This window comes from Solea solea, chromosome 3, assembly GCF_958295425.1.
Source record: "Solea solea chromosome 3, fSolSol10.1, whole genome shotgun sequence".
NCBI classification, from domain to species: Eukaryota; Metazoa; Chordata; class Actinopteri; order Pleuronectiformes; family Soleidae; genus Solea; species Solea solea.
Genome location: NC_081136.1, coordinates 16,032,466 through 16,049,005, shown reverse-complemented (window position 1 = coordinate 16,049,005; position 16,540 = coordinate 16,032,466). Strand labels below are relative to the sequence as shown.

General features: G+C 39.6%; 1 protein-coding gene across 4 annotated transcripts in view; it reads left to right on the top strand.

The window, feature by feature from the left end:
• Positions 1–16,540, top strand: part of kcnip4a (potassium voltage-gated channel interacting protein 4a) — a 123,835-nt gene that overhangs the window by 5,342 nt on the left and 101,953 nt on the right. Inside the window, exons 1-2 of one of the 4 annotated variants that reach the window (XR_009239885.1) lie at positions 10,431–10,506; positions 11,199–11,350. The exons of 2 other annotated variants lie outside the window; for them this stretch is intronic. The gene's annotated coding sequence lies outside the window, so the exon portion shown is untranslated. Of the gene's footprint in view, positions 1–10,430; positions 10,507–11,198; positions 11,351–16,540 lie in introns of those variants that run through there. One more of the 4 variants, XR_009239884.1, reaches the window with a different exon arrangement.

The following is a 16,540-nucleotide window of genomic DNA, read 5'->3' as shown; positions in this document are numbered from 1 at the left end:
ATCTGCTTTTCTGCTTTATCTCTTAAATTCTTGGCTAGGCACTGTAATGGGCTTTTGAATCTAATCACCAATTACTCTATTATTATTATTATTATTATTATTATTGGCATGTATCACCGCTCCTGTCTGAATTTTACAAATGAGCACGGACAAAGTATTGCTGTGTGCTTCTGAGCTCATTTTCATCTCGTGAACTTTATCATGTTTCAGTCCCCTGTCTTTTCTGAGAGATGCTTTTTAAAAACAAGTGATGAAATGGCGTCAAAGAATCGGCAGGATGAGTCTTGCCAAGGACTCTAAGATGAAATGGTGTCAGAGCTGCACATCATGCAGGCCATATGTGGAGGGCTGGCCTGGCATGAGTGGCCAACTGGAGTGTCCGTCTGTCTTCCTGCGGGGTCCAAGTGGGTGGACTCAAAGGTCTATTCTGGGCTGTTGTCCCTCCAAATGTCCATGTCCTATATGGTACTGCCAGCCCTTAATATAGACTCCATAATGACACCAGACTGAACATATTCAATTCCAGTTGGAGACGACGGCAAGTAAAGCAGCACACCAACAGAGACAAATGTCAATTGATACATGGAGCTGAAAATAGACGGGAAGAAAAGTATCCAGTTTGCACAACAGTCACTGTTTAAAAAGCTTAAGTAATTATCTGTAGTTTATTTTTTCCAATGTCATGTCAATGACTGTTCAACTTTGAAAATCATGGGATGAACATTAACAACTGTTTGGAAGCTGAGGCTTCAATTTAGTGTGCAAGGCTGACACCAAGTGGCCATACAGAGAAAGTGACACCTCGGGGAAAGGATAAGCTTATTTTTTTATTTATTTTTTTTTATTGCACAATGGAGGGTGACTTTTACCTGTTATAATCTAGTGTGTCAAGCTCTGGTTAGTGATTGCTGTGTGCATATCACTGTCCTGTCATTGGTCATGAGTATTAAGTTGATGTTATTGATGCACAAATACTGTATTGGAATACACACATAGGGTAGAATTATGCAATTGTTCATAAGGGTTAGGGGCTGCAGTTATTGATTATTATGTAGTTTGTGTTTTTATCTATAGACGGTCAAACATTTTTTGACAAATTTGTCATGTATAAATTGTTTAAGTCCAACCAACTGTCAAAAACTAATAAAGGAAAGCTTAATGATTTAGACGATGGAAACTTTGCACTGAACAAAGGAAGACAAATTTATTTGTACACAGTTTGCTCCATAAATGTTTGTGACAAACAAGAAGAAAGTGTCTAATTTGCTTGGGAGCTTGAGTTGACAATTAAGCCGATGACATGGCTTTATTTTCTAATGCCATACATGTAAACATGAAATGGCAGCTAACCTGTCTGATCTTAAGTCTAAATTATGTTATGCACCAGCAAAGACCCTGTCCTTTTTGGATGAGCTGGAAATTTGTGTATTCAGGGGAAAAAAACTACCTGCAGTCAGATAAGACCATATACCTGTGTATGCTTCAGTGCAGGGCCGGCTCTTGGCATAGGCGATATAGGCGGTCGCCTAGAGCGCCATCTGCTGGAGGGGCGCCCCTCCAGCAAAAAAAAAAAAAAAAAAAAAATTTTTTTCAATGAAAACAAATTTTCATTGTTTTAAACTTTTAAAACAATGAAAATAAAAATGATTTTCTATTCCCAGTCGCCCTCATTTGTGTGTTCTCTCTTGAAAATAATAAATATTAACAAATGAATAAACAATAATGTTCCTAAAATGTGGTGCTGCTGAATCACATGACAGGTGACCTCAGGGTCAGAGCAGGGATCAGAGGTCAGGTCACAGACAGGTGAAGCTTTTGTTATTAACGATATGAAAAGGCCGTCCAAGCCCTCGGGAGCGCCCCCCCCCCAACACACGGGGGGGGGGGGGGGGGGGGGCGCACCGGAGAGCAATCTCGCCTAGGGCACAAAATTAGGTAGAGCCGGCCCTGCTTCAGTGCCAGCGCAGCACACACATCCTCACACAGAGGACGCTGTGAATCCCGCCAGGTGTTTGTTTAGTCACCAGTGCAGTGTCTCTGTATAACACTCTGACCGATAAAGGGCCACTGTTATCTTCAGATAGCAGGCGCTGCAGCTGAATAATTTATGGAGCCAATCCAGCACATTGACTCAGAAAAACAACACACACACACACACAGGGGACAGGGGAATCGTAAAGGTTTCGACATATGTCTCTGGGTGTGTGCGGTGTTTTGTGTGAGGTTGTTGGTGCAACTTTCATTTGGCAGAATGCACTCACTGGCCCACTTTATTAGGTACAAAGGACGCACAATACAGGGCCTGTTCTTGTCCTGTTTCTTACAGAGCTGCTTGTGTTATCGTTGCCTTATTATCATTTCAAACTGGTCTGGTCATTTCCTCAGACCTCTGGCATCAATAAGGCTTTTTCGCTCGGAGAAAGCCCAGTAGATCAGCAGTTTCTGAAATGCAGCTTTCAACAGCAACCAAAATAATTGGTAATTCCAATTACAGTGAGTTTGAGCTGTTTGGTGCTACAGAGTTCCCCTGGCAATCAAATATATATTGAAGAACTCCTTTATTCCAAGTGCAATATGTCTTCTAAACAAAGTGACCAAGCTTTTAATCCACAGCTGCAGTGAAGTGCAGTTTTTTTAATGTAATTTAACTCAATCTGTGTCCATTTGAATGCTTTGTTAATTAAAGCCCACATAGACCGGAAGCTCCAATTAACGCTGCGTTTGTGTGTGCGTCATTACCTCGTTTATGAAACCCTAAAGTTTCAGAACAAACAGTTCAGCCACTGCTGAGAAAATAGTGTTTTATTTTTTTCCTGGGCCTTAATTTGATGTCGTCATCAGAAAACCTCACCACTCCTCACCACCGTAGCGCCTCCTGGTGCGGGCACTAGTCCGGGCACATCCGGTTGCGTACATTCAACCGCAGAAGAAGAAGAACTACTCTCGTTGTAGCTGCTGAGATGCAGAGCATCCATCGTGCCAGAGGGGGAGCTGTGTATCTGAGAGCTGGCCTATCTATTACGTCACTTCCAGGTACCTGGCCAATCACAGGACAGTGGGAAAGCTCTCGTTGGCTGGCCAATCACAACACAGTCCACGTTCTGGGGGTGTGGTTTTGGTCTGAAACAGCGCGGCTGACAAGAGCGTCAGTGAGGAGATATTTTGATCGGCTCGTTTGCAGCGACTAGTAGGATTTTAACCATGAAAACAAGTTATATATGTAAGTAGACCTCCATAACTAACATATGTGTGATACAAGCATTCTATGTCACCTTTAAACTTTTCCAACTCTTGATTGTATGTCCTTTGCTTATCTCATTTTCACAGTGTGTTGATTTTATTACTTCCTGTATGTCTCCTTTTATGATTTAATGTTGATGAACCAAAAGCAAATTTAAACCATAAAGTTCTATTCTTAACTCGGACCAGCAACCATGCTACTTTCAAAGTTGAGAAAACTTGAGGCTCGGTTTGAACTCCAGCAGCTCGTCTTGACTGCTCAACGAGTAGTTAAGCAGGTGTACCTAATACAGTGGCCAGTGTGAGTGTGTTTACACCAATTGTGTTTTGGTTCTCTTATTTTTCCTGAACTGGATGCTATTGGCCATCACGCCACAGTCCATTTAACGCGTGGAGGAGGAGGCGGCAAGTGTGGAATCAAGCATTTAAGTGTGAACTGATGGAGTGTCCACACTGTTCACTTTCATTATGCTGACTCGCCTCCTGCCCGGAGCTTTGTCAATTACCCATTTAGAAAGTGCTGAACACTTATTTGTGCAACGATTAAAACTGGAGCATAATTGAAGCATGATAATGAACAGATCCTGTGACTGACATGTAATTGTATCAGCAGGATTGTTAGGTGGGCGCCAAACCCGTTTTCAATTACCTTGCGTGGCCTTTTCGATTAGATGGCGCACCTGAAGCTGTTGATGCTTGTAATTAGAATAAGCCAGTTGCATTCTGGGACAGTGGGGCTCCTTAACCAGACTCGTTAATGGTGCATGGTGATGCAAAGACGCCTTGTATTCTCTGTAAATCTGACACTGATGTTTGCGTCCTCATGGTTCCTGCTATCCGATGACTTGGCCATGGCTCGATTTCAGGTCGTCTGAAATGAATAAGTGAACAACCACCGTTTCCGCAGGAATGCCTTAAATAGGTTTCAAAAAGAAGAATACATGTGACACATGGAGTGTGCGTCACGAAGATGAGCCGATCTGTAAACACTGCATTGCAGTTTATTGAATCCACAGGGATTTTTTCCCCTCATGCATTCTGCTAATTTTAGCCGCCCCCTTTTGGAGGACAAGGTCACGGTGTGTGTGTGTGTGTGTGTGTGTTGGACTGAGGCTTAGAGATATCCCGGCTGCACACAGCTCAGTGTGTCTTCTGTCTGGTCCTGCTGTGACTGACCTGCTAACACTGAACCACAAGGTTTTTGAGATCTAACCACCATGACATTGGAGCTGGAAAGGAAAGATGGCAGAACCGCAGCTGATTTCAAAAATATAATGAGCACTCTGGTTTATGATGATGACACCACCTTGTGACAGAGTGGTTCTTCATTCGCTCAACCTGATCTATGTGTGTGTTTATACCATTTCTTTGGCAGGCAAGGATGAGGCAGTAATTAAAAAAGAAAATGTTGTTTTTGGCAGATAGTAAAAACTAGGAATGGTGAATCCTCGGGCTTAGTGATGACTATCTGCTCCTGACATGTGTGACTGTTTTCCATGCCACTACACACTGACTGTAAAAGCACAGTTGGTGAAACTGGGGCATTTATGACTTGCAAATAGGTTGACTGCAACAAATATAAGCAGCAAGAAATAATAGGTTTTCCTTTGATATAAATGTTCTTTATCAAAACAGTTGCAGAATAAATAATAATTGCAGCCCTAATTAGAGATAAATATTTACAATCGATTAATTGTTCTCTCTGATTATTCAGCTTCTTAAGTATGAATATGTTCTGGTTCCTTTGCTCCATATAACAACAACATCAGTAAAACTTATTTTTTTCAGTTTTTGGACAAAACAGTCAATACTTAATACTGGAATGACTTAATTTTATTTTTCGAAAGATTTAACATATAGAAAGCCATACATGTTGAAGCACTTACATTACGCTTGTAAAGGCACTTTAGTGATCTCATTAATGTTGTGGAGAACATTAATGAATATAGAATTAAAGCTAATTTCATGTTGTGTTGCCGATGGCAACCTTCTTTGATGGGGGTAATGGCTTCTGTAATGGTCGCCACTTTTATAACCATCCATGCAGTGCTTCATGAAAATGCAGAGGTTTGTTTAAACACATTTTTTTTTTTTTTTTTTATGGATAAAGCAGGATTATGAGCGTTTGTTTAGTTATTTTCCCCCCAACATTATGTCACTATGGCTTTAAAAAAGTATAGAGGGACGTACATTTGTATGACGCTGTGCCAAATCGAATCCACAAGCAAGACACTTGTTTAAGCAGGCAGTTGAGTGAGATTGAGAAAAATGGTAGATGGATCAATGTCAAGAAAAATAAAAGAGCAATAACAATCCAAACTATTTTGGGACGCTGGTCTTCACTGGTTTGAAGTGCAAAGTACTAACTGAGGACATAAATTTAAGTACCTTTTTAGAAAAGAGACCTTACTCGATGGCCTGTGGTAAAATGGAAATTACATAATGCTCTTAATTATTCAGTAAAAGGTTTTTTTCTTTTACCCTCCAGGCTAAAATAGTACACGTAATTGGGAAGTTTAGCAGCTTTGTCTTAATGCCTTTTTTATTTGCTTTTTTTGAGTGCTTTTCTAATCAAAGCAATGCAAATATCAACCATTTGTTATCCAATATGCACAAACTGCATCCGATTTAATAGATGGAAACAAATTATATTGTGTGTGCTAACTATTGTACCGTAATCACACTACAAACACAAAACACATTAACATTTAATGTTGAACCGCAATCGTACCGAGTCTGGCGGAATATTAGGTGTGAAAACGGCTTAAGTGTCAGCGCTGAATCCACTCTTTTGCGTTTAATTCTCTTGTACTCCTGCTGCTGGTTTCTGGTGATCTTTAAGCTACGTGAAGTGAACCTTCCTGAACTTTTCTGCCATCTTACTATCACGACAACTCATTCTCCAGAATTCTGCATGCAAACATAGAACTTTATCAAAGCTTAATTCTATCCCTGAACAACAAAAACATGATCGTTGCATGAACATGCCATGGGCTAAGTAACGTAGCTTCAATACTTCAGGTTTCTACTGTAGAAAACATCCGAGCATTAGATGGAGTCATGCAGAGTGCATGCAGGGGGTGTGGCCTCAATAGCCCTGCAGCAAGAAGAGTGCTATGTGCCTGTGATCGAGGAATAGCCTTGATATTCAGCTGTGTTTGCATCAAATCGTCTTTTTTTTTTTTAAGCGAAGATTATGCTGCAATATTATTTACCAACTACACTGAAGTTCCCAACCTTCAATTTTTTTAAATGTCCACTTGATTCTGTCAATTCCCATGGAGAGTGTCCAATTTTTAAACTTCTTGTAATTTTGCAACCCCAGTGCTTTGCTTGTGCTAACAGCTTCACCGGATGGGAAATGTCTTGGCTTTCATTCGTTGGTGGAAGGATGTGTGGTATCGGTTACATGAGAGGCAGCCCGTGTGAATTTAATCTGAGCTTGTTTTTTTTGTCTTGTTTTCTGGTTTGCAACTGTGTCGATTTACATGTATTGTTGAAATATGACTCATCATGAATATGAGGCGTCATGAGGGCTGCTTCGGCTTTTCACTTGCTTCCACCTATGATGTTGCCCGTGGTACGGTTGTTTCCTTTTGACTCCTGTATATCCAATTTGTTCTCCAATTATGTCGATAGCATTACATTGACAGCTTGTAAAAGACTTGCATGTGTTTTATAAAACTGTGTTTAAGTGGAATGAATGATGTAAGTCAGATTAAGATGAGCTTCATAAGTGTTACAGAATGTAAAACATGATTTAGCATAACCCCTGGACAAACTGTACAAATTTGAATAAGTGCAATTACTTTGACTGAAATTGCGATGTGATTTACTTATGACTTTTTTTCAATAATTATTCTCACCTATTGATTTCTGTGTGACATTTTTACAGAAGTTTTCAGTCTATTATGTATTTTGACAGACATTTTTGGCTTTAACGAATATTGCGCCTCCTGCTATTTGAACATTTCAGTAGCCCATATTGCGATTCTTATCACATTGCGATTAATTGTTCAACCCTAGATACCATCCAAATACTGAATACTTGACTATAATGCAAGGATTTTAAATTGCCATAGAACACTGAACAATCAACAATAGAATACTTCAATCATAGCCTTTGCAATTTGCTTTGCATCGTTTCAAATTTTAGAATTGAAAATTACAAATTGTTCACCCTTTAGTATTTATTATATAATTTAATCCACACCTTGTGTTGTCACCAAGGTTTTGCTTTGGTCTTGGTTGCATTCAGATGTGTTGTAACTTAAAGGTCAACTCTACTTGGAATTGACGAGTATTCAACTAAAAGGGTCTTGAATATCAATTAGCTGCAACAGTTTCTTATGGTGCATAAATTATTCACTGTATCGGGGGCAAGGCTACCTCAGGATGTGGACATACTTTGGGATGTCTTCACCTAACAAGTGTTGCCACAGACTGCATGTCACACCATAACACTGCGACCGATCTGTTCACCCATTTCAATCAGGCGTGAGTCTTGGCATGCTGGGAAATTTTAGTGGCCCTATTCCCAGCACGCCGTCTTCTCAGGTACAGTATATGCCCCTGCTCATCTCAGGGGAAGTTATTAGATTTAGTCTTGCCGTCTCCCCTTAAGCATAGCCATCCATCACTGTGCAGTAATTAATGTTATGTGCATTTAAATGTAAGCTGAAGCCCATTTGGCTCATGACCCGGGACAAACCATTTGCATATAATGTACATAAATTTATGATAGTTTACTACATACTGCATGGTGTGACATAAATAAATGAAAACGACTTCTCTGAGCAGTGCATATTGCGGAAGTCATTAAAACTAAAATGCAGGGTAGTAAACTTTATATGGGAAAGGCTACACTGTGGTGTGGATCGTTTTATTTCAAGTTTTTACATCTTTTAATGTAATGTCATCTATTAAGTATGTGACATAATGATTGTCGTTCATTAAAACTGAAATGGTATATTAACAGATCAGAGGACGGGTGTCTTGGTGTCGGCTCACTCTGCAGGTATGGTAGTGTTTGCCTACCGTTCCAGTGCCTGACCCTCTCATACATCTGTTTACTCAGTCAACCGCTGCGTTACCTGCTGCCATCTTGGAACTAGAGATGCTGAAAAGTATTAGGTGGTGAACATGCCCCTCTTGTAGAGGCACTCTGCTAAGAGGGTGAAGCATTGTTACCATCAGCATGCAGAAGTTGACATCAGGGCATCACATTTAATTGCAAAATAATCCAAATTGCACAATGACAAAGCCAAAATTGAAAGATGGTTTTCTTATTTGTGACAAAACGGTGTCATGAGGCCCCAAAGTCGTGTGTGTCATGAATGTCGAACATGCGTGTGTGTGTGTGCTAATTAGAGCTGCAACTAACGATTATTTTCTCGATTAATCGTTTGGTCCATAAAATAACAGAAAACCTTTAACATTTTTGATCGGTGTTCGTCAAACCTGGAAATGATGATGATCTCAAATGTCTTGTTTTGTCCACAAACCAAAATGATTAATTTTTAATGATTTCTTTGTTATCCAGAGCAAAGAAATGAAGAAAATATTCACAGTTAAGAAGCTTAAACAATCGGAAATTGTCTTAATCATGAAAAAAGCTTCAAACCGATTTAATCGATTATCAAAATAGTTGTCGATTCATTTAGTAATCGATTCATTGTTTCAGCTCCATTAATAATGCTACCTTAAACTTTGTGCAAAAACTTTGTTTTTCTCACTAAACCTCAAACTGACAACAGTGCAGCTTGAATATTTCTGACATTTCCCTTGAAATTCAGAAATTCCTTACCTATTTTGGCATGTTCACAATTTGGTATTTCTCTGTCTCGTTGTTTTCTCTGCCTTTCAACTGGAAGTTTTGCAGAAGAGTTCCTGTGTGTCTGGACTGACTCTTCTCACACAAAAAGCATATACACATTTTGAAAACAGTATATTTTACTGCGAACATGAGGCTAAGATGCAAAAATGATCAGTGCTAATTTTGAAACGGATTTAAGCCGTGACAAAAAGGAAAAACATCTTTTTTTTTTTTAATCTTTTCTCTGAACAAGAAGCCTACAAGAACATGCTTGATTTAGAGAGTTAGCTTTAGGGAGTACCAAAAATATCCAAGTTTGATACGATCATGTATTTTACTGCAATAATTGAGGACTAAATTAATTGCCATATATTTTATTATTTTTGGTTAATTGGTTTAAGTGCAATTATTTAAAAAAACAAAACAAAACACAATTTATTTGTTTTCAGCTTTATAAATGCAAATATGCTCCCATGACAGTAAAGGATGTAATTTTTTAAGTTTGAGAAACTCCGACATTTGTGCATTTCATGAAAAAAAACCAGGCAAATAATCAACGATTGCTCTATTGAAAATGATCATTAGTACATGTTGGAAACAATTAAGTTGTACTGTTTGCAGTGTAGTAGTTAATGTTTTGATGTCATGTAGTTGTCCCCCATCTTGTTTTAAGTGAATATTTAACTGTATTAAATATTCTGTGTGTGTGTACTTGAATTAGTTGCATCGTTGCGACCTTTTCTGGCATAAACACTGACCTTGTCAGGACCAGTAGTCCTCATGGAGACCAAAACCTGGTCCTGAGGAACTGGTTAAGTCTTGAATTGTGTTTAGTTTAGGGATGACACTTTGTTTAGGCGGGTTAGGGTTAGGGGTTAGGGTTAACCCTGTCCACATGAATTAAAACCATTGCAGTGTCCTAAAAGCAAGTCCCCATAACATAAATTATACATATAAACATGTATGGTTAGGAGAAGGTTTGGGTAAGGCCAGTAGTAGTCATGGTTAAGCCATGGAAACCAGACTCTGTGTGTGTGTGTGTGTGTGTGTGTGTGTGTGTGTGTGTGTGTGTATGTATAAGAGATGAAGGATTGTCATTAGCTCGTGAAATGTGGGATGATCAAAGAACCAGCACCAGCATCTTTGACTCTGTCCTCTTCCTTTTGATATTTGAATGGTCCCTCATCCTAAAACTATCATGAGACAGCTTGTCTACCAGCAATTCTCTCTCTCTCTCTCTTTCTCTCCCTCTCTCATTCAGTCTCACTTTCACAAAGTAGTCCTCACTCTCCTCCTCCTCGTCCTCCTCTTCTTTTTCCCACCCCCTTTCACACTCTGTTGATCGGCTAAGGAAAGGGAAAGTGCTTGTGTGAAACCTGAGGATCACTTGCAGACTGAGGGAGCGGAGAGAAGGCGAGAGAGACCGTGCACGTCGTGTTTTAGCCTGAGAGGTAAGATGATGGACATGGTGACCGTTGATAGCAGTTGGACTTAAGTGGTTTCTGAGAGAAGTGTTCCAGTTGACCTTTAATCTGTTAATGTGAGAAACTTTGGCTTTTGAAATGGGGATTACGTGGGATTGTAATGATAGAAGTTACCCGGCATGACTGTAATGCAGGACTCGCTTTGTCATAGTTTAACAGTACCATAAATTCATAGTTTTATATTAGGACTACTGTACTGTATATCGGTCTAAATCAGGAGGTTTGCTCCTTGTTTATTTTACAAATGTTTCAGTGTGGATTGAAAGCAAACAGTGATGTCAGGCGTATCTGTATTATGACAATGGCTCAGGTCGCATTTCCAGTTCCAAAAGGGCAACTTGAAATGTCTTGCATATCAGTATGGTTATGCATAACTACGGGGCAAAACATAAAATTAACATAATGTATGCTCTCAAGTGTTTTGCCGCAACTTCTGGCAGTTTGTTGTGCTTTGCAGGTTCTGACTGTGCATATTTGGTTGAATGTTGGGGGTCTTTTGATTTGTAGGGCTAATAATTGCTATGTGGATTTTTATTTACTGGTCAAAACGTGCTTTTATAAAATAATAATAAACTCATTAAATTAGCTTTCGGGGTTTTTGAGAGGGTATTTCTTTTATAATTGGATCGGAAATAACAACATACTGTATTTCACAATAGTGATCACTCAGCCATGAGTACTCCAACCAAGAGAACCCAGTGGAGGGAGGACCTTCAGCATCTCCGTAAGGACTATGGCTTCTCCAAGAAACTCCTTCTGAACTGCTGTCTGGTGCGGCGCATCGTCACATGGGCCTCCCCAAAAAACAAAGGTACTAAAATGTCAAAGATTTTCTTCATAGATGCTTCGTCAAGTACTCGGACAAGTCTTGTTGGGGGAGGAAAAGTTTCTTTGCTGAAGATTACATCGGGTGTCTTTTCTAAATAAGGAAAATAAGGGATTCTAAGATATTTAATGTCAAGGACTATTGAGTTTATGGAAACAAGATCACTTATAGTCCATTTATACTGAGACATAATCCTTATTTTACAGCAGCAGCAGTGATTTTAGGATTATTTGGACCATAATCTTTGTGCTTAAATAACAGGTAACATGTAAAGCTAACACTTTACTTAAAAGAAAATGTTTTCAAGGTAAAATACTGAATTATGTTATTTGAAAACGGCAGCATTATTTAATGAATAATTATTTTGAACATTGTCAAGTTCCTAAAATATTCAGAATATGAAATTCACTTCCACACACATGAAATACTTGAATGTGTGTTTTGAAATTGGACTCTACAGTAACACTGTTCTCTCATTAGCTGTACTTTTTCGCCTGACATTTGACCACACGCCACAGAGCAGTGTAGTGTACGACCCCACAGCCGCTCTGGCTGTCAACGCCGTCTGAAAACGTATTAATGCGGCATCGATCCGTCATGCTTTCACATCGGGACACCGGAATTTATGATTTTACTGGAATGGGGAAAATGATCGGACTGATATTGAACCAGACGTGACATCCACCTCGAGGAAAATTAATTCCCTTTGAACCAAGCTTATTATTGATTACTTCTCAAGATATACATTCACAATGGCCACATGGCCTCACCAAAAGTCGAATTTATGTATGGGTTTTTTTTTTTTTGCTGTTTAAACGGGCACTAAAATATTGTACAGACAGTAAACCCCGGGCTGCCATTGCCCAATTTGATTGTCAGTCAGTCAGTCAGTCATCATCTACCGCTTTATCCTCTGCCAGAGGGTCGCGGGGGGTGCTGTGCCAATCTCAGCTACATCGGGCGATAGGCGGGGTACACCCTGGACAGTTCGCCAGTCCATCGCAGGGCCACACACAGATAGAGACAAACAACCATTCACTCTCACACTCACTCCTATGGTCAATTTGGAGTGTCCAATTTACCTATCCCCACATTGCATGTTTTTGGACTGTGGGAGGAAGCCGGAGTACCCGGAGAGAACCCACGCACACACGGGGAGAACATGCAAACTCCATGCAGAAAGGCCCTTGTTCCAACCGGGGCTCGAACCCGGGTCTTCTCGCTGCAGGGCGAGAGTGCTAACCACTACACCACCGTGTGGCCCCCAATTTGATTGTATAATTTTGAAATGTATACAGCATGAATTAAGTCTCCTAGTTGATTTACACTTCCGTCTCGTTTATCGAGGCTGTGCTAAGGTCGTATGTAGATTGAGATTAATTTTGTGTCTGCATAAGCTTTTGTTGTTGCTGTTTATTAGTGATGCGTCTCAATCCCAGTGGTTGTGTTGAATCTCTGCATCCAAAAAAAACCCCCAAAATCCCAGAGCTTGTTGTAATTGGTCAGTGCCGTCCCACAGCGAGATCTTTTGTCAGTCATGTAGACAAATTGTTTATGCTGTGTTATCATTCAAGATGCTATTAAACAGTCATCAATGTCACGGTAGGGATTCCTTAATGACGTCTGCACCGGAGATTTTACTGCAGGGAAAATCCAACAACTGCAGAAAGGCCTCAACATAACTCTTGTCATGAATAAGAAAAGCCAGCTGATGCATATTCATCTTTTCTGCATTCACTGAGGCAGGTGATGCTTCTTAATCACAAAACCTGTGTTGTTCCTTCTACTTAGCCTTCATTTGAGTTTGTGTGCACCGTCTTTGGTTTGCGCACCTTCACAGCTGTCAAATTAATTGATCCCTCTGATAACATGCAAGCTGGTGGACACAGCTGGAGCCACTCCAGGACCCAGGTGTTTCTGTCGGACACATTTGAACGAGGCAGAGCGGTTGTTTAGACTTTCAGTCTTTCTCTCATTGGGAACATGTGGCCTTCTTCTATTCTGAGAACCAGCGCTTTTATCACAAGATGCTGGTACTCCATTGAAGTTATCTCTCCAATTCCTTATTATGGTCCAGAGATGTCCCAGGGTGCACTACGTGACGTTCTCGCGAGAGTCTTGTGTTTGTTTCTAGTGTTGAGAGTTTTTATTGATCTATAAGAACAATATCTATTGGAAGTGTTTGTCATTTTACACTTATGTTAAGTTTTAGTTCAAATAATTGTTGAAAGTGTTAAGGATAATTTTAATATTCAGTAGAAGTTGGCAAAATGTGTCCCATAAGTCCGGTTTTGTGATTTTAATACATAGATGTTGTGAATATCACTAACATCTGTTAATTTACTAAAACGCAGAACTGCTATGGATCAACAAACAAAGTTGAAAATTGCAAAATTTTAAATTGTATGGAAAGTGTTTTATACTGTAGTATTAATTAATTCATACATTTATTCTTGGTTAATGTAAAAACTGTGATATGATCCTCAAAGATTCTAAATTGTTTAAAAACTTCCAAAAATATTTGTAATTATTATGTTTTGCTTCAGTTTTGATTGGCAAAACTGAAGTACAGTAATGTACAGTATATTAAGGTATTGAGTCAGGTGCAACTTCAGCTTACATAAATCTACATTGTGTTCTCGGATTTTACCTTCTTCCAGATAAAACCTGCATAATCTTGCAAACAATTATACTCTGCGTTTGTGTACAAAGAAAAAGCTTTGTCCCCATGAAATCACATTATACCCTCAAATTGGCAGTCTTATGTTGTGAATTTAATTGAATTGTGATCCACGGAATTGAAATATAATCCTTCGATTCTGAAAATAATATAAAATAGTCCCGTCACAAGCTGCATTTTAATATCCCTTTGTTTTAGAGCACATAAGATGAAACTGGAATGCAGTGTATTACAGCGGTAACAAAATCAAAAAGGTGAATATAAATTCCAACTTTTCCAAAGTCAAAAAAAACTGGGTAAGAATGCTCAAGGTAACAGAATAATTAAAATTGATCAAATGACGTGACCTCCTTTTTTAGCGTAAGTTTTAGTCAAGGATGTTATCGTCCTTCGGTGTCCTCGTGAACTAATATTCTAATTCCCCGTTGTTGCCTGGAATAAGCTCCCAGCGTGCAGATAATCACGTTGTAAACCTGCCAGGTGGCAGCACTGCCCTCCGGATGTTGGAGCAGCCTCCAGAAAATGAGCGTGCTCACTAAAACAGGTGTTTCCAAAAATACACAAGCCCCACGTTGTGTCCCCAGGACATGCTTTGTCTGCTCCGTGAGAGTGTTTTACATATTCTCTCCGTCTAAATGGGTCACTTATTTTATTCAAGAAGAATGATTACTTCCTGTCCCTAAAATCTATCACCCTGTGCGTTACCATGTGTATGCATCCAGTTAAGTAATCAGTGTGGCAGAGCGTTTACTTTTATTTAGCTGTTAAACTCATCTGATGACTTAATCAAGTTTAATTTAATTTTTTTGAAGAATATTTTTGCAATTTGATGCATTACTGATGTTGCTTTCACAATAAAGAGCTTTACATAGTTTCATTATAGAAACCTACGGTGATTGTAGAAATCCATTAGTGTACTACATCTTTATTGCCAGAAGAGGGCAGCACGCTACAAAACAAATGGACACAGATTATCCAGTGACACTGCAAATAAGACAGGATTTTAAAAATAAATCTCTAAATAACCTCTAAATAAATCTCCATCCTTCAAATGCCCAGAATGCAATTTTGTTGCTAGTGTTCTATCAATCAAAACAATAACAAAACCCCCTAGTTTGACATTGGAGAGCAGCATGTGATCATGGGAATTATTTTATTGTAAGGTTTGGTTCCCCAGTGTATTTTTGCTTTAGAGGGAGAACTTTGGCAGCAAAGCTCTGCCACTTACAAATCCTAACGATGGTGAAATGAAGTAGAGAAGAACAGAAGGAAGAGCAGACTCCTGCTGCAGGTGCTGCTGATAGAGACAGAGGGAGATAGAGAGCAGGACTGTTGCTCAACCTGCTCTGTGTTTGTGAACTGCAACCAAAATGGTAAAAATGACACTTCCGTACATGTTTGTTAAACAAGTGGTTTGATTCTGCAGCTTTTATGTGAAGGTGAATTATCTACAAACACTGACACACAGCGACGTACAGCCACTTTGGTTTCCACTGAGGCATACATGTGTGCGGTGCAGTGCATTGGCAGGAGAGGGCAGAGTTCCTCCAGCAGACACACACACGCACTTTAGTGGGGACCGAAGCAGATGAACATCACTTGTGTACATGTTTTTGATGAAGGAGCTTTGATACTGGAGCATTTATCATAAGTCTGTTCAAATACTGACAAACGGCAATGTTGAGCTGCTTTTGTCCCCACATAGTGTGTATGTTTACTTGTGTGTGGGGAGAGCAGAAAAGTGAATGTTGCTGAATTTTACTTGATTTAAAATAAAAAAACAAACCCTGAGCCACTATTAATCATTCAACTTTAACAAAAAAAAAAAACACATTTTGCACATGGGTGCAGGGGTTGGAACCGGTGAACTAGAGATCTCGTGTGTGCCCGCGTTCTCTCTGGTTATTCGTTTGTGTGTTTACCCTGCGATTGACCTGTCCAGGGTGTGACCTCACCTTTTTCCCTGTGTCAGCTGGGATTGGCTGTAGCTCCCCGCAACCCTTGTGTGTAGGATAAAGTGGTAGGCAATGAATGAATGAATGTCAGTGTAAGCTGGACATGTTTCCCATGTATATATCCCTCTGTATGCTCACTTATATGAACCAGCACGTCTTTCCCTTATAATTCAACAGAACACACTCACTTTTCTGCCAGTATGCTGCCATACTACTGGTCGACAATTTACCTAAGTAACAATGTTCACAATCTGTTTAGGGAAAAATCTGACAAATTGATGCTTAAAGTGAAAATAATTTGCCTTCTGTGCAGATTAGTTGATCCCTGTGTTTCAAAATGCTGCTGGCAGAAGGGCTGCAATTCCATCAGTGCATCGATCCCTGCATAGTTTATGCTTCATGCTGTTGTGCTTTCGGAGTGTTTTACATGAAAGGTTTGCTGTCAGCAGATCTCCCCGCAAAGTTGAGCCACACTGATAGCAATGTCTATAATGTATGGCATTTTCTTTCTACTGTCTTGGCAGCATTAAGTTTGTTTTT